Source organism: Saccostrea cucullata, unplaced genomic scaffold (genome assembly GCF_032062105.1).
Source record: "Saccostrea cucullata isolate Sc308-1 unplaced genomic scaffold, CSIRO_AGI_Scuc_v1 ctg1312, whole genome shotgun sequence".
Taxonomy (NCBI): Eukaryota; Metazoa; Mollusca; class Bivalvia; order Ostreida; family Ostreidae; genus Saccostrea; species Saccostrea cuccullata.
In genome coordinates this window covers 32,150-51,132 of record NW_026922024.1, presented here as the reverse complement: position 1 = coordinate 51,132, position 18,983 = coordinate 32,150, and the positions used below count along the sequence as shown (strand labels likewise).

The following is an 18,983-nucleotide window of genomic DNA, read 5'->3' as shown; positions in this document are numbered from 1 at the left end:
ACATCTATACATGGCCCTCAGGGCCATTTATGAATGAGGGTCTTTTTGCGTGCATGTCAACACTTACTATGACGAGGGACCTCGATCGGTTCATACGGTATCATCCGAAGGACCGATCTCCGCGTCCCGCAGTGGATTCGAATCCGCGACTTAAGGACACGGCGCCACGCGGAACACTTTTTGGTTAGAAGGAGAATACATACATTTTCACTTTACGATCCATAGAGCTCCGTCTTAACACAAACACTTAACACCCATGGATCACTCACTTCCCAATTTTGGAAGAGCTAGGGGCCCCCTTTTTAAAAATTACGAACCTAGATTATATAAAGAATTTTAACCACTGTGCCAGGCCAGTGTAAAGATGTGTAATGACTACCATAGTAATGAAATGACGGAGTCATTTTCTAACGACAAAAACCCTAAGAAAAAAAACAATTTTTTTTTTGTATGCACTATCTAAAAATTTTACCCCTGTTGAAAATTGACATTTTTTTCCAATAGAGTGTTTGAACTTCAATGTTTAATTCTCCAATATGTCCTCATTCACCAACAGTGGACGTACGTTTAAATAAATCACCATTACATTTGTATATTTCTATATTTCAAACACATTGAAAATCGCAAAATGCCAAATATTAGTTATATTGGTTGGCTGTCTTTTATTCCTTTCATATTTGGATGTTTGACTGATTATAGACATTGATAGCTAAGACAAAAAAGCGGAAAGATATGCAATGTTATATAATTATGTATATATTTTGGATGATATAAAGTCCTGTTAATTAGGTAGAATGTATCGAAAAGGATATTAATAATATCTCGTACGAAGACATACTTTTGGTATAATATATTATGTATTTCCTAATGAAAAAAAGGTGAAATTAATGAACACTGATTTTAAAATATCAACAATCTATTGGAATTCCCATGGGTAACAATTGTGCTCCATTATCAGCAGACCTGTTTTTATATTCATATGAAGCAGAATTTGTGCAAAATCTTATGCGTGAAAAGAAGAAAACACTCGACATTTAGATATATCGACGACGCATTGTCAATTAACAATAGTAATTTCCATTCCTACGTCGATACAATATATCATGGTGAACTTGAGATAAAAGATACCACAGAGTCTGGCACATCTGTTTCATACTTGGATATTTTACTTGAAAAATGTGTTAATGGTAATCTAACAACCAAGCTATATGATAAACGTGATGACTTTAACTTTTCTATCGTCAACTTCCCTTACTTATGCAGCAATATACCTTCATCACCTGCATATGGCGTCTATATAAATTGATTCGATACGCAAGAGTACCTATATTCTCTACGTATGAACAATTTCTAAAACACGGTAAATTATTGACAAGCAAGTTGATGAAACAAGAATATCAGCAGTCTCGTTTAAAGACATCATTTCTTTAGTTCTATGGTCGATACACGGCGGGTGTGACCGGTCAATAGGGGATGCTCACTCCTCCATGGCACCTGATCCCACTTCTGATGTTTCGCAGGTCAGTGTTTGCTCTGCTCCTATTTTGTATTGTTTTATAGATGTTGATATTGAATACTGTTCGTTATCTCCATATCCTTCTTCCATCAGTTATAAATACAACAAGTTGCTGTCCTTTAAAAAAGGACTGCAATACGTGGACCATATGCATGTTTTTCTAACCGAAATTCAATTAAGAAATTTTCTAGGTGTAGTGAATATTCATGTAGGTTTGTTCACATTTTCCACAATGATCTGCCTACTTATGACTGATTGTAGTCTCAAAGCAAAGTTGTTAAATTTTATCTCCGATTAGCGGCCTTAAGTTTTGTCAGTTTCAAAAATCGGGCTATTTTGATACATATGCATGTAACCGATAATGGCTGCGACTTGACACCTGTTCTGGATTTATGCGGAAGAAAAACAAAGATCTGATGATGGTTCACGTGTATCACAGCTCTGTACACATTAATTTTTGCCCCCCCCCCCCCCACACACACACATTAAAACCCGTTGCTATAAATAGACCTCTATCAAACGGCATTGGATTGCTGAAAAAATTATTTTGCGAACCTTGATGCACAAGACTTATGCCGTTGAAAACTTCTAATCTAGAACTAGTCGTTGAATGACGTTTTTCATTCAAGTTGTTAAGTTACATGTATCTAAGTTCTTCCTACTTTTTAAAATGCTTGTACAATAGAATCAAAGTTTAGTTTGTACATAAAAGGTATATGACTGTATAAGAGGGAAATTCGGATCCGCCAATGACTATGTAAATGCGATATGTGGATTTAAAAGCGCGATTTGCAAATAATGGCATATTCTAATTCGAATAGGGCGAATTATTCTACGGGCAGGTTACCTAAGGTGCGAACTCTCCAGCATTCTCGCGCATGCGAAGCCCATGACATCCTGTTAAACCTCGCTTATATACTAGTATTTACTTCGTGGACCTCAGGGTCCACGCAATGACATATATGTCTGCAATATATTCCTTTTAAAATTGTTCCTATACAAAGCAATAAACGAAAAAAAGTCCATCATATCTATTGTTATACCTTTAAAAATTTGTTCTTACATAAATCTAAACGAAAAAATTCTAACATTTTTAATGTTTTGCTGAGCGGGCACAAAAAAAAAAATCGATGTTGGACCGTTGAGTGAGATGTTGGACCGCTTACGCCACAGAATGGGCGGGGCTTAATCTCATTTTCATTCGTTAAACAGTGACGGAGTTAACGTTAAATCACGGAATACAGTATAAAATACATGTATGTCAATAAAATAAAATGAAAAGTATAACAAAATAATTATTGACAGAGTTCTCGGGCTAAATGCGTTTTGTCGGACCCTCGAACCAAACTGTGTGCCTTCAGTCTAACAGCCTCAGACAGACAGTTTGGTTCTTGGGTCCGACAAAACGCATGTTGCCCTCGAACCCAGTCAATAAATGTGTAATGATTTGCTGAGCGGGCATAAAAACATTCGATGTTTGACCGCTTAGTGAGATGTTGGACCGGTCGATGAGATGTTGGATCGCTTAAGTCAGAAAATGGGCGGAGCTTAATCTCATTTTCATTCATTGGTGTTCAGAAGTGACGGATCGGAGGTTACATCACGGTAGATAGTACAAAATACATGTATGTGAAAAAAATGAAAATGAAAGGTATAGCAAAACATTTATTGACTAAGTTCTCGGGTAAAATGCGTTTTGTCGTTCTAACATCCTCAGACAGACAGTTGGTTCTTGGGACTGACAAAGCGCATGTTGTCCTCTAACTCCGTCAATAAATGTATAATATTTAACTTATTTAATTTAACTTTGACCTTTTTCATAAATATGTAAAATTAATATAAATAGTTAAGTGCTTTTCTTTGTTTGCTAGTACGGAAATTAACGTCGGAGCTTTTGCAGAAAAAATATATAAGAGGTATATAATATTTTCTGCAACAGCTGCGACGTTGCCCAAACTCGAAAATCCTATTTCGTGGGGGTGGGGTGGGTGAAGGGGGGGGGGCAACTTTTTCGGATACCAACTTCTTTCAGTATCTTCTTTTTTTTTTTTGCATACAATGCTACATTACCCTTATTTCAATTTACTGTACCACAAAAGGGGGAGGCAACCAGCCTATCAATGAACATTTGCAATAGTAAAAGTTATGTTGGGAAAAAAGTGGGGGGGGGGGGGGGGGAGGAGCCCCCCTTCCCTTCTCTGTTGCTACGTGCCTGTATTATTTCATAAATAGGGAAAGATGACAATAGAAAAAGCTAAAGTTATTCGTTTGGCATAAAATTTACTTTTAATTTGGTCTTAAATATAGTTAGTACTGGTATAGTCAGAAGAACGTCCAAATATGAATCAGACGTGGCAATCATATACATGTAAGAAGGATATAAAATTTCTGCATGTCTGAAAAATATCGTTCGTGTATTATGTGGATTCAATTTTATTTATAAACAGTGGGATACTCTTTGAGAAATTCTTTTCAAAATTTACTCGTAGAATAATTAAAAAGATTCCAAGCATAATGTACATTCAAGTACATGTACATGTATGATAACATGGTCGTCTGAGAATTGGATACACAGACATATATATATTAAGAGGATTTTTTTAAAACCCATTGTCATATTGTAATTTTTGAATTTACCGGGTGGTAGTAAATACAAAAATTACAATATGTCAACTATATTGAATTTTTGTATTTACTACCACCCGATAAATTCAAAAATTACAAAATGACACCACTTTAAAACAGTGCTTCAATTGTGAAACTAATGTAGAAACATTTCAATATACAGTCTTGTGTATTTTGAATTTTTGATGTAGATAAATGTTTTCAATTTTGACCTTCCTAGTGAATATAAGGATATTTCATTCCTAAATTGAACTGAAAATACAGTAGATTGAAATCAATTTCAGAAAAGTTATTTCATCTGCATCCGAATTTCGCTCAAACGAACATATTCAGGCACTAGGAAATTGAGAAGGGGCTTGCCCTCCGGTTTTTGATGCCCGCATAAAGCGGAGCGGATCAAAAACCCTTGATTCGAGGGGGTGATAGAATCAGGAGGGGTGGAGTATTCTCCCACTTCTATTTCCATGATCGTTTTTTTTTTTGTTGTTGTTCTTTTTTAACATTTAAAATGTTCACTGGAAGTCTGATTGTCCTTTTCATGCTACCCCCAACGTTTTAAATTTGATACAGAAGAGTAAAAGGAAATCACCCTTACATCACAAAACTTTTTGATCCAAGATATTTCTAAGGTAATTTGTCATTTTGCCTCTTAAAATACACCTTTCAATGCTATGCATTTATTGTTTTTCTACATTTTGCCAAAAAAGATTTCAAATGCAAAACTTATACTGGTTAAGCTGATGTTAGCTCCGATGGTCTCATTGGGTTTGCATGTCTCTGACTTGTAAACAAGAAACTTGACATGTCTGCTCCATCAGTTTGAATCATTTTGATCGTTGAATCATATAAAACTTTCATTGATGTTTTTTTTTCTGTCATGACGATCAGTGATTTTGTAAAATTGAAAAACAACGCTCTCCTTGCCCTTTTGGGCTCGATAAGCCCTTTACTCCTCTAAATTCTGAGTCATTGCCTTGACCTTAAAAAAAAATACAATGATGGTATAATGTAATATTATCAATATACGAGGGATATTCGGAAATTATTGAGACATTTACATTTACTCCATAAAGGACAGAACTTTTTCTACGGACATATTCTATGGGGTTATTATTTGTCTTTATTTATGCCTAGAAAAAAGTAACCTCCCCCCCCATTCCGGAGAAAAAATTTCAAAACTAGTTCAGGAAGTTCTTAATATAGTTTTAGTCCATCCTCGCAAGCCAGTGGTCCTGAGTGAAAACATTGCGTTTTGCGCAGTTTGGGGGGGGGGGGGGGAGAGAATTTCTCCACTTTTCAGCATTGATCAATCAACTACCATTCACTCACTAATTCTAGACACATTCTTTCAACAATCTGTATATATTATCCACCTCTCAACTCTTTATAGTCAGGGACGTAGCAACAGTGGGGGCCAGGAGGAGGCCTAGCCCCCCCCCACTTTTTTCCCCAACATTACCTTTATTATTGAGAATGTCCACTGTAAAGTTGCCCCCCCCCCAATTCTTACCACCGTATAGTGATATGAAGGAAATATAGTATTGTATGTATTGTATGCGAAAAAATTGGAAGTAAAAGGAAGTTGGCCTTGGAAAAAGTTGGCAATTTTCCTTTTTTTTTTTTTGCTTGTCAACTTTTACAGGTAAGTAAAAAAAAAATTTCTGGTTGCCCCCCACCCTCCACTTTCAAAAACGATGCTACATGCCTGATAGTAGTCTCTACAGGCGATAAACTCGCTTGAAGTGTATTTTCAGCAATTTAACAAACGATTCTAATCAAATCAGTTTACCACTGTAAAGGATTTGGAGGTGGATAAAATATACAGATTGGTTACAGAATGTGTCTAGAATTCGGGAGTGAGAGGTAGTTGATTGAGCAATGCTGGAAAAAGAAATTTTCCCCAAAGTGCGCAAAAAATCTTCAGCCGTAAATGGTACCTTTTTTTGCATTACGGGATCTGTAGCTTTATGGACGAGACTAATATTCAAAACCACAACGCTACAGTTCTGCAGCTAGGAATTAGGCCACACCAATAAAATTTATTGTTCGTCGGACCCGCGCGCTCTTATTTAAACAAAACTATACAAATAATATAAATTTGAAATTCCCGCACCATTGGAATTCTTTGCTGTTTTCTGTTATATTTCCGCTCTATTTATCGTACTTTTAATCTACTTACTCTGCAAATCAGAAAAAATATAATTGTCCGCTCAAATTTTTTCACGCCCCGCCTTAAAATTTTGCCTTCAAAAAAGTACTAATATTTAACCGCTAGCCCGCTCGTACTTTTTTCATCAAATGTCCGACGAACAATGAATTAAATTGGTGTGGCCTTATTCACATGTGTTGACTTTTACTTCCTTTCCTTTTTTTCTCCAATTTCTTCTATATAATCTACACATTCTAGCATATGAATGTGTTGAGATGTATGACAATTACAATGGAAGTTAATCCTTTCATTTTCAAAACAAGATGGAATGGAATGGAATGCAACCCCCATTCGAATTAAATTCATGTCTATTAAGGACATATGCAACGTACCTTACCTACTGATAATTTTCCAAGATATTCTAAATTCAAACTTATAATATCATTACATGTTCTTAGACAAAAAAAATCAGCATGCGTTACCAGGGGTTTTAAAAAGATATCGAATTTTGTAAATATTTGCATTATTCAAATAAAAATGTACAAAAATTATAAAACATGAATTCCAGATTTTTTTCCATCAAAAATTGTTTAAGAAGAGGTGTACAAATCCATATATAGACATTAAAAATATTGCACACAGGTCCTTCATTTAGTGGAACTCTTCAACTCCAAGGCAGAATCCAAAAAAGTTAAAACTACGTTGCGTATGACCTTAACATGAAAGTCAAGAAATTTTACTGAAATTCTAAAGGACATTATGTACTCCTTTAATTAATATACTATTATATGAACCTTTCTCCTTCCACAGAAGCCAATTTGGATATAAAAGCATAAAGTGTACACTTAAACTTGTTTTATTTTCTTCCTTGCATGGTCATTTCAACATTAAAGTATTTGTACATACATTTTAAAAATTTGTATTATGACAAGGGATAATTTTCACTGAGTGATTAACAAATTCTTCAAAATTCTAAACAAAATATGATAAATCTTCTACAATTGTTTCTATTAAAGAGCTTAACATTAATGGACTCAAGAAAATAATGCATTCCTTTTGAAAATAAAATAACCTAACAAAACCTGCTTCAGCTGTGTATTGTATATGAATATCCATCCACCGATCTCCAAGTATACATGATTGAAGAATTGTGGTTCTATGAACTATCATTTGGCAAAGAAAAATTCTGTACATTTTAGTTTTAAAATTTGGTCATTTTTTGTATAATTTTATAAGGAGCTCTCCTTCTAAAGGAGATCAATATAGTCTAAAAATGGCCACAACCACCAGCCATATATAAATTTCCTTCTTATGAATTCTGGCATGTGGTAATTTGAAAAAAAAAATGAATTGAATCTAAATGATCTAGGCCACACCAATGAAAATTTTTGTTCGTCGGACCCACGCGCTTATTTAAACAAAACCATACAAATAATATTAATTTCAATTTCTCGCACCATAGGAATTCTGTGCTATTTTCTGTTCCATTTCCGCTCTATTTATTGTATTTTAAATCTGCTTACTCTGTAAATCAGAAAAAATATAATTGTCCGCTCAAATTTTCACGCTCCGCCTAAAAAATTGCCCAGCAAAGAGTAATAATATTATCATTTAACCGCTTGTACTTTTTTAAATCAAATGTCCGACGAACAAGAAATTAAATTGGTGTGGCCCTACATAACTTTAAGCTTTGTGAAAAATGGTAACACTACATGCATGTATATATATAAAAAGAATAAAATTACATGTACATGCATTAATATAAATTATAAGGCAAAATAATCCATCTTTAGATCTATGGTATTGTTGATATAATATTCAGACATAAAGTTCTTTAATTTTCTTTATGACTAATGCCTTCATTTTTTTACTTCCTTAATGTCAAATCAAATCCTTTAATGGTAGTGCTTTGGGTCATGTTGCTGTGAAGATACATCAGAAATATGCAGTTTTCTTCTTCTCCCTGTCGTTTGGAGTTTTAAGGTACCAAGATAATACCTGAAATTAGAAAACATCATTTCTGAGCATTTAAAGCAATGTAATCAAGCAAATTCAAATAATTGTGGTCCCTCGCTTTCGGTGTCTTAGTTTGTGAGATGCTATTATATATAGCATATTGTGTTAAATATTAATTCCCTATCATATATTGTCAATTCCAAAGCAATAATTTGAAATAAGGTCAAATAAAAAGGTCAAGGATTAAAATCATTCCAAAGTTCGAAACAAAATCAAGTTACAATGAAAACAAGAGGCCCATGGGCCACATTGCTCACCTGAGCACATGGGCTAGTTAAAAAAACACAAGTCAGCTCAGTATTGAAGATTACTTGTTGGGGGGGGGATGAATTTTTTTATTACTTGAGAACACGCTTGATTAAAATTATATGTTATACTGCTGAAAATTCACTTCAAGTGAGTTTTTTACCTGTAGATATAACTAAAAATGGTTGGGAGGTGGATAAAATGTACATTATTTTATACAGAATAAGTCCAGAATTGGGAAGTGAAAGGTAGTTGATTGACCAATGCTAGAAAATGGGGAAATTTTCCCCAAAAGTGCGCAAACAATGCCCCGTAAATTCCACAATTTTTGCATTACGGGACCTGTAGCGTTAGAGTCAGACAAATTATAAAACCATAGTGCTACAGATCTGCAGCTAAATTTTGTCATACTTGAAAAGAAGATTTGTCCTACATATTACTTGATCTCCCATTGTGACCCCTCGTTAACCCTCCCTAAACCCAAGAGATCATGTTATTAACAAACTTTAATTAACTCTGAGGATATTTCCATATTAATATCACAATCATAGCTTTGCTGATCTTGAGCAAAGGATTTTAAAAAAAAATTCCTATATATTCCTATATAAAAATTTGATCAGCCAGTGTGGCCCTGCCCTACCCCAGGGTGTCATGATTTGTACAAACTTGAATCTACACCACCTAAGGATGCTTCCACAAGAGTTTTATCTTTCCTGGCCCAGTGGATTTTTAAAGATTTTTCCTATATATTCTATGTAAACCTTTGATCAGCCATTGTGGCACCGCCCTACCCCTGGGAGTCTTGTTTTCATTGTAACTTTTGATTTTGGTTTTCATTTTTGATGTCCCTTTTGTGAGACAAGACCTTGGAATGATTTTAATCCTTGATTTTTATTTGACCGGGGCTCACCTGAGCACATTGTCTAGGAAAAAGCACAGATCAGGTCAAAACTGAAAAATTGAGGGGGGGGGGGGAAGTACGCTTGGTTATGATTTGAACAAACTTCAAATATACATTAAGGGGGTTGATTCCATATAAATATCACTAATCATGGCTTTGAAGTACCTGAGAAGAAGATTTAAAAAGATTTTCATATATATTCCTATGAAAGAGTTTCATCGGCCATTGTGGCCCCATCCTACCCCTGGGGGTCATGATTTGAACAAACTTGAATCTACACTACCTGAAGATGATTACACATGAGTTTCATCTTTCTTGGCCCAGTGGTTCTTGAGAAAATGATTTTGAAAGATTTTTCCTATATACTCCAAGGAAAACTTTGATTGGCCATTGTGGCCCCATCCCTACCCCTGGGGGTCATGATTTGAACAAACTTGAATTTACACTACCTGAATATGATTACACATGAGTTTCATCTTTCCTGGCCCAGTAGTTCTTGAGAAGAAGATTTTTAAAGATTTTTCCTATATACTCCTTTGTGAACTTTTGATTGGCCATTGTGGCCCCATCCTACCCCCGGGGGTCATGATTTGAACAAACTTGAATCTACACTAACTGAACATGATTACACATGAGTTTTCATCTTTCCTTGCCCAGTAGTTCTTGAGAAGAAGATTTTTACCCCTTTCAAAGATTTTTCCTATATATACTCCTATGTAAAACTTTGATCGGCCATTGTGGTCTCACCCTACCCCTGGGGGGTCATGATTTGAACAAGCTTGAATCTACACTACCAGGGTCTGACAAATCCCATTGCCCGACGCCCGGGGCTAGTGAATTTTAAATTGGGGGCAAGTGAATTTTTTTAATAGGTACATGCCCGTGGGCAAGTGACTTTAAAAAAAATCAATAAATATTTTTTAAAATGTTATAGGACAGGAGTCTGAAGTTCTTATTGTCAAAAAAAAAAAATCCGGAAAAAAATTTTCCTACCTTCAACTAAAATACACCAGGATGGCAACATGTTTTGGGGGGACCCACCTAAACTAATAGATCTGGGCTTGGCCTAAAAAATCTCGAAACTAATTCAGTATTCCGAGCGTTTTACTATTTATTCAAGTTAAGAAAGCCAATCTGCTTGACGACTACAGGCTGTTTCTGGCCGTTTTTCCAATTTGACAGCTCATCCTGGACTCCATGCCACTAAACTGGAAGTAAATCTCGCAGTGAATATTTGACGTCTTTGAACATGATGAAAGCTTGTTCAAATAAAATAAAATAAATAATTATTCAACATATTTTGATTCAGTTATTTTAAACATATTTAAGAAAACTTAAAAAAGTTATCAATTCTTTTTCTTACTTGTAAGACGATATGTACCAGGGACAGATAATTCTATTTTTACACGGTGCCAAATTTAAATCATTGAAAAGCCAAGTCAACAAAGAGCCAAACAGCTTGTCTTACCGACCTGATGAGGCATTATTTTGTTTTAAAAATATTTTTTTTTTAATTGATCACATATGGAAACATAATATTGTACATGAAGATTTACATGCAATTTTTTTCTTTTCTTCAATTACGTCAAATATTCACTGCGGTGTTCACTTCCAGTTTAGTGGCATGGAGTCCACTCCATACTCCACTAATCAACCTCTTTCAAATGACACCAAGGTCAATGACTTTGTGACCTTGACTGTGACCTTAATGCTAAAAATAGCTTTTTCCAAACTTTGTTGCCGCCGGGCGCATAGTGTTTCACAAACACATCTTGTTTTTTTTTATGGTCTACTTACCCTCTATACTAGTACTGTGTGTACATCTGTCCTCCACATTCAGCTTACCTACAGGATCTTGGCTAGAAGTTGACAAATTCAGGATACCTGTAATTTAAAGAAATATCAGTAAGAATGTGCTGCAAATCACATATTCCCTATAATATCAAATATGACACTATACCGGGGCAAAAAAAATATACATGACTGTACTCATGTTTCCTGTCACCTGACCTATCCTCCATTTTACTCTCCGAACCTCATAGTTTTTTTTTCACGTTTTCATTTTTTTTGCTATTTTCCCGAAATGTTTAAATCGGCCAACAATATTAAATGTTTTTACAGATGAGTTTCAGAAGCGTTTTAATACAAAACTTGGGCAGACCTGTCAAAAAAGTTATTGAACATACCAATGAGAAGTATGAAAGCCCTAACACCAACTGTACAAAAGTTATAAGTTATAACTAAGGTTGAAGAGTGATATATTTTTGTAAAAGTGGTCAAACTTCAAGGTCAAGAGGTCAAATTTGGTGGTGGTGGTACCCAAAGAAAGGTCTTGTCACAAGAAATACAAGTTTACAGCAGTGAAATATGAAAGCCATAGCCCCACTCACTCCAAAGTTATGAGCAAGGTTAAAGTTTTTGAGGACAAACAGCCAGATGGACTACAGGGCAAAATCTATTTACCAATACGTCTTATTTCAACTATGGAAGAGTTTAAGATTTTAGTGCGCTCCTCTGTAAAAAAGTTGCAGAGTGTACAAATCTTTCAGGATTTCTGGGACAAACGTAACATAAACATGTAAACAATATGTTGGATGTCGATGAACAAATCCTAACAAAAATCAAATGAATCATTTTATTGTTGTGGACTTTATACATGTTATATATGCATGAAGAGTAGAAAGGACAAAAATATCAATTTTTATCTATTGTTTATCATATGTATTTGATTATCATCTAAATATAATTCACATGCTTTGGAAATGTATTTTTATTATTGGATGATAAATGAGATGGGAGTCCGAGAACATAACGAGCGATAAGCCTATAGCGCAACAAACATGAAGGTGAAAAAATTAAATCTCAATATGTTATGTCGCGACTACCAATGAGTACCTCGCAGTTATCTAACTTACCTCCGCTCTTTTGCGAGGGAGTCAAGAAAAGTCTAAATTTCTGGGGGCAAATGACATTGTTTACATTAGTGACAATCGAATGATTCGAACAATTTAATGCCAAAATCACGATGTTTTGCCAGATATTGAATTCCAAATAGTAGATTGTCAAATAAGGAAAGTTAAGAATATTTTATATACTGAAAAATGTGACGATTTTCAATGAAAATTTAACTATAAGAGTCCGCTTAATTAAACATATCTTTAAAAATGTGACAATTTAGGATTGGCTCCTCTCAAAAATGTATAAGGCTGGTTCAGCGATTGTCTAGCGAGGTATTCCACCAGGATTTTTTACTTATCTGTCCTTATAAATGCTACAATGATCGATCTTGCATTAATTGTATTGAATAGCACATTGCTCCCACCCAACAGATGATTCCTACCTCCTTCATGAAAGAGTTCAGCTAAGTTAAGTAATCGCGATATCAAGTATTGTATCAAAATTTTCCGAAATATTTCATCTAAAATTAAAGTATACTTTATGTAAATCTGTCAAATCTCTACAACTTATACATATCTCATGAAGATTGAAGTTTTTGGCCTGTAAAATATAATACACACGCGAAAAAGGGCAAATTGAGTCATTTTTTCACACTTTTAGTGTTGTAAAATTGGACAAATTTACTATTATCAAATTGAATCGGAAGAACACAATCACTTATATAATTATATAATTGATAATTTTAAATGTTATAAAAGGTTAGATTTATTCATCCTTAGAAGTATTTTAAAAAGACAATGCACCAGGATATGGATATAATAATTATAACCTCTTCACCATGCACGTTCTCATTTTGTTTACTGCTGATTAGAGTGATGTCCCTTTGGTGAATATAAAAGTTAAACCTGCTCGGCTTGAGAAATACGGCTTGAAAAATATAGTGATCTATCGATGATAATATTTACAATCGATTGTCGCCAATCTGGGCCTTTAAACGACGATTTTTCGATAGTCAGCGACTATCATAACAACACTACACACTTTTTAAAACAATGTTTTGAAATGTATGAGTGGGTCTTCACTCCACTTTTTTTTTCAAGTTTATCCTCAAAGTTTGCATACAAAATGAAATATACTATTTTGATTTCCAAAATTATGGAGTAAAAACCCAATAAACCTTTTAAAAAATTATAATTTTATGATATAACTTTTGTATCTTTTCGAGAAAAACTTGAAGTCCACTGAGTCAATGGTCATATCACAAACATGATTTAAATGCCAATCCTCATCAGGACTTGTGTAGCATAGTGGTTAGCTTGCTAGTCTCAGTAGAGAATGCTACTCAGGATTTTTATTGCTAGGGTTCAATCTAATGGATACATGTACCACATTTTTATATCTGTGATAGTCAGTTGGTGAAAAAACTGCAACAAAAATTGCGTACAGATCTCGAGACACGTGGATATATAGGAAGTTGACATCGAATTTGCATAAAAATGAATCTCACTACCAGTATATAATATGCCTCGACAAAGAGTGTTAAAAAATTTCAAACTTCTTGCTACCATAGTAGTTGCTGAAAAAAAAAAACATAAAAATTTACACGCACAGATAAACAGGAAGTTGATGTGAGATTTCCTAAAAAAATAATGCCACCATTATCCCTCAATATGTAATGCCTATAGAAAGATAGACAGACATGCTAATTCCAATTTACTCCCCAAATTTGATTGAGAATGGGTTAAAATAATTGTATGTTGTTATTGAATATTCCTCACAGTTGACTTGTAGGTAATACTTATCATTGCTGACTTGTGGGGAATATTTCTCACTGTTAACTTGTAATACTTTTCATTGCTGACTTGTGGGGAATATTTCTCACTGCTGACTTGTGGGGAATATTTCTCACTGTTAACTTGTAATACTTTTCATTGCTGACTTGTGGGGAATATTTATCACTGCTGACTTGTGGGGAATATTTATCACTGTTAACTTGTAATACTTTTCATTGGTGACTTGTGGGGAATATTTATCACTGCTGACTTGTGGGGAATATTTCTCACGTAGGTTATATTTAACATTGCTGACTTGTGGGGAATATTTCTCACAGTTAACAATTTTAGGTAATATTTATCACTGCTGACTTGTGGGGAATATTTCTCACTGTTCACTTGTGAGGAATACACATGTATTGACCATTGCTTTACCCTTAAAACTTTGTTTCCATATAAATGTTGCCTTTGAACCCAACCAATAAATGTACACTTCAGTGTATATTGCTGACTTGTGGGAAACATTTATCACTTATTGGGAAATGCATTATTTTATTATACATGAACATTACAGATAAAAATTATTTTTCAACAAATAAAATAACTATCAAATCTTAAAAAAAATCAATCATCAATATTAATAATTGTATTGAAACTACATGTATTACTAATCTAATGTTTACAAGTCTTTTAAATCAAAGCACATTAATTTTAAAAACATTTGTTTTCCTTCACTAGATTTAAAACAAATTGCAAATTTTAATTTTCTCAGGTAAAAAAAAATGTTTTCAATTCAAAAATAATAAGTATGTTGAAAAGGATAAAAAGTCATAAAATCAGGAGACAGTATATATAAGTACTAATTTAATCATTGATGGATTTAATTGGCCAATGACTAATTATTATTAACCAAATTTTGATTATATTTTGTAAAATTTTCTGATTATTGTTACACAGTTAGCATGGTTAGCACACATGTATATTTTCTGACAACTTCTCAGCATGTTCATGAGGCTTTTAACCTACTTTGAAATCATGAACAAGGACCAAATTTTTTTTTTTTTATTTTAGATATACCGGTTTATATACTTCTATGTACATGTATTAGGCTTCATAACATACATGATATCAGCATGCTTTTTTTTTTATTATTTCTGTTTTTAGAGCAACGGAAGTACTGTAAACCAACTTTTATTTGAGTGCAAGAAATATTTGCCAGTTTCATGACCTACATTTACTAGTGAATAGTAAATTATTAATTGCCCTGAACTATTAATTTTGCTTTATATTTGTAGAGAATGTTTCCTTTCATTAGTCACGGAAATTAATCAACACAGATTAGATATGCAAATAAAAGATGACACAAATAGGGTACATGTGTACTACCTGGTAGTTGGTTTACAGTACTGCTCACATATAGAGTTCAAAATGAGATTTTACAGCTATCTTGACTTACCAATACTAAATCCTTCTGTTTCCATACACAAATCCAGACAAAATGCTTTCAGTTATAATACTCTAGTTCTTTACATCCTTCATGTCCATGCAAGCGTGTCTGTTGACTTTGACTCCAAGTCTCAGTCTCTAACATTTTCAAGAATAAAGTTGTATAATTTGCTCTTGTGGTGAAAACCCGAAAACCTGCAATGATAATTTTGCTTTCAGTTCAAAGATTTCATTGTATATTTTTTTTAAAGTGTTCATATCTTTACCTATAATTACAAGACAGGTATATCTCCACATCACTCAATAGTAATTTTTGACCCCATGCGGCATGCCAAAATTAAGACTTAATGTATGCCCTTTCCTGAACCATATTGTTAACAGTGGGTAGGTAGGTATGAAAAATATTTTACTTTTTTCCTTCTTGTGACATGGCCCAGAGAGCTTTCCCTTTTAAATCAACCGTACAATAACTGCGAAACAGAACACTTTCTCGTGGATGTTTGATGAGCAGAAACTGTTTTATATGCAAAAAATCAACGATACAGTACAACTTATTTTTAGGAATGACAGAAAACTGAATCAATACCTTAAATGATAGTCATTGAAATTGCATGATAGTGCTGTTAGTATTTATTTAAATTTAATTAAAATGAGAATAGAAATTTACAGCGTAAAGTTACCAGAGGCAGATTAAAAATTTTTAGAAAGGAGGAGTGGGTGCAGAAATCAAATGGTTTTCTTAAAAAAAAAAAATAAAAGACCAAAATCAGGAAGCATTATCAGACCCAAAACTTTGAGCGCGATCGTTATATGTAAATAAATTTAAAAAGGTATAAATTCAGTTAAGCAAATATAAATAATTATGAATAATAGATATTGAATCTTAAAATCTCAACATTACCTTTCAATTTTATAACCAATTTTAAATTTTTAATATGCTCGCTATCATAAAAGCTGATCTAATTGTTATTACTATGTTTCTCCATTTCCTCCAATTCGCATTATTTTGTATACCACGCCCAATCATAATTCAATAGTAATTGAGGTTTTGAAAAGGATTTTTAGTTATTTTTTTACATATGATTTTGTTTCTTATTTATTCCATCAGCATCTAAACCCCAAGGCCAAGGTTTGAATTGTAACAAATTTTAAAAATAAAAGGTGATCTTTAATTAACAATAAGTATTTAATTAAAATGAATTTATTAGACATTTTAATTGGGCCTAAATAAATAAGTAGTGTGTTTTCAGCATGTTTAGTTCCCCGCCTAACTCTAAGAAGTATAGGAGCCGACCCTCAATATTTTTTCTGCTAATATCTTTCCATGAGTAAACTACTGTATGTATACTTTAAAATGCAGGCTTCATATTTTAGCGGCTTTGGTGCAGACAACAATGCACTAATTCATGAATACTGCTAAGAAATCATTTACATATTGATATATACAATACACCACACATACATGTGTAGCGCTAATTTATGATTATGCCAACCCAGTGATTATGCTAAATTTTGAAAGCACCAAATTATATACACATATTACAGTATTCGGAATTCCAGTTTACAATTAGAAATGAAATCCCAATCTTGATCACTTCCATGTTTGAGAAATGCATATCTTACACATATTAATCAGAAATATTTTGACAGTGAAATCCTGGGGGAAAGTGGCAGCGTGCCTGCCAATAAAATGTTAAAATAAAATAAAAATGTTTTTCCTACCTACCTACCCTATCTTTTCTAAGGTTAAAATAGGAAACACTATCTATTTATCTTGGCCTTAGCAAAATAAAAAAAAATACTTGGCTCAACTCCAATATAAGGATAAAGTAGTACTTTGGGCTCAACTCCAATATAAGGATAAAGTAGTACTTTGACTGAAACAATACTAACAATGATACATCGATAATGATGGTCTAAAATCATGAAAATATTTTCAGTAGGGCAATCAGGATGAATGTAGAACAGGGTGCAGGTGAAAGATAATGAAGGCAAATGGACACTATGCAAACCAACGCATGCGAAGAAATATATACAAGTAGGAAGAATGACTTGATAAAAAAACGATAACTAAATCAAGCTTTTTTTGGAAGAATTAAACATGTTAAACATGTTAAATAATCTAACCATGCTAAGAAATTTTAGCTACGTAAATCTATAAATGTACTGATTTCAATGGACCTTTTGAAAAGGTGGAGTTCTCTGTGATACATTTCTGACACTGAGTCAGTGTGTGACTGACATCGTTTATAAATACACGTACAGTTTAAGTCAGATTAACTTTTACAATTAATTCGCCCACACAGGCCTCACTAAACAGCTAAAGACCAGACAGTCGCACCGTCTAGCATAATTTGTATGGGCATGAGGAGGATAGTCGCGTTTCACAAAAAATGGGGACAAGCCTTAAACGCTTACCATATCCCGGGGGTGCTGAATTCATATAAATCCGTAGTTTGTTCTTACAGGATAGCCATTAGGCCTATAAACAAGATACAATTAAAAAAAAAAATAACCGAGGTCTAGGTCGGGTCAAACTTCCCCAAAGTTTTACGTGCATTCATTATTAAATGTTACTTTACGAACGTCTGTAAGAAATAACTGCATGCATGATTTACGTAGTTAAATTAAGTTTTCAGCCTATAATATCTTTAAAATATGATAAAAAATCTACTTACCACATATTCTCGGAGCAGCCATTGCCCGCAATAAATTGGTATCATATGGGGACCAGTTTGAATTCCGCTGCGTTCCGAATGAACATTTCCCAGCATCCTCAAACATTCGTTTTACGGTGCAGTGAGAAAATTACTGCGAGTCAATTTTACGGACTTATGGGGATTTTTTCAAAAATGACCACAAATCGAATAAATATTATCAGTAGAACACGTAGAATTCAAAAAACCCCATGACCATATTTGTGGGGAACGAGAGAGTTCCCCACAATTCTGAACTTTCCCCATAAGAAAGGTCCTTTGTCAGGTGTGAGTTCCCCACAAGTCGGTGAGCGCGAGTGCTCTCTCTCTCTCTCTCTCTCTCTCTCTCTCTCTCTCTCTCTTATAAGTGAAAGGTAAACATTAGGGTTATTGATCGATTTCAATAAAATCCACAAAATATATTAAGAGGAAATAATCACGGACAGCTGGAAATTCCAGAGAAGAGATGCCGTGCCTAAAAGGAGCAACTCCAACTATAATGTATTTTTCCTTGACGGATATATTTCTGTTGGTTTTTTTTTTTACATTTCATGTTAACAAACCAAAAAAATCTGTTTATTCTGTAGCAATTATCCATGAATAAATGAAAAGAAAGTCGGCAGTTGGAATTTGTAATATGTAAAGATTATTTATTATACCCCCCGCTTGAAAAGTGGGAGGGTATATAGTAATCGGTATTTCCGTCCGTCTGTCCGTC

The 18,983-nt window shown here is 33.9% G+C and overlaps 1 long non-coding RNA gene across 4 annotated transcripts; it reads right to left on the bottom strand.

The window, feature by feature from the left end:
• Nucleotides 1-7,130: 7,130 nt before the first annotated feature.
• On the bottom strand, nucleotides 7,131-18,592 carry LOC134261076 (uncharacterized). Of its 4 annotated transcripts, XR_009990726.1 has the most exons (5): nucleotides 18,248-18,282; nucleotides 17,988-18,051; nucleotides 15,580-15,764; nucleotides 11,251-11,337; nucleotides 7,131-8,288 (listed from the first exon to the last, which is right to left on the bottom strand). It is a non-coding gene; the product is annotated as an uncharacterized LOC134261076 (long non-coding RNA). The 4 variants fall into 4 exon arrangements; XR_009990725.1 differs by lacking the exon at nucleotides 17,988-18,051 and having other exon boundaries at nucleotides 18,248-18,592; XR_009990727.1 differs by lacking the exons at nucleotides 17,988-18,051; nucleotides 18,248-18,282 and adding an exon at nucleotides 16,471-16,628.
• Between the last annotated feature and the right edge of the window lie 391 nt (nucleotides 18,593-18,983).